The sequence below is a fragment of the Ipomoea triloba genome, chromosome 12 (assembly GCF_003576645.1).
Source record: "Ipomoea triloba cultivar NCNSP0323 chromosome 12, ASM357664v1".
Classification (NCBI taxonomy): domain Eukaryota; kingdom Viridiplantae; phylum Streptophyta; class Magnoliopsida; order Solanales; family Convolvulaceae; genus Ipomoea; species Ipomoea triloba.
The window spans coordinates 16,631,984-16,632,725 of NC_044927.1; positions in this window are offsets into that span (position 1 = coordinate 16,631,984).

The following is a 742-nucleotide window of genomic DNA, read 5'->3' on the forward strand; positions in this document are numbered from 1 at the left end:
CGAATTTCAGATGCAAAGCCCCGCACCTCATTAAGATCATATTGGCATACTCCCCCAAAAAAAAAAGAGCAGACCCCATTGAAGACGAGAGTGAGGTACAACAAGGCCATTTCTGTCCCCCGCCCTTCTCACGGAGCCGTACGTGGACGTTACCGCTCATACAGCTCCCAGCCAGCAAGCAGTTAGCCTTCCCTCTTCAAGGAATGGAAGTGTGGAGGAATCGACATCAAAATAGAGGAATTTTTACATTATCCCATTTCCACGTGAAAGCAGATAAGAAGTCTCGTCTTCATCCTATTGTGATGTCATCTCTATGAAACCTGCTATTCCTATCATGCTATTGCTTCTGTCTTCCAACCATCTAAGACCGGATTCAATAGCAGCTCCTTCTCTCTTGTTTTCATCTCCGATCGGAGCAGGTATAAGAGTATAAGAATAGGACATAGATAGTGCGGTAGTGGGATGAGATCAGTCTTATACCGTTTGTTGAATAAGCCAAAAAGAAGGAAGGGATTTTTCAAGCATTCATCAAGCCAGAATGCCTATGGAATCGGCTGTTGTACTCTATAAGGAAATTACAGCCATGGTACGAAAGCAAGGGAAATACCTGGAGGCAAGGGATTGCTGCTGGAACTGCTTTTATTGATTTCTTACTTTCCCATGGGGCTCCTAAAGAAGTGAAATTGTATGAAGCAAGAAAACTCCTGCGCGTTGCTAACGCAGCAAGAAAACTCCTGCAACA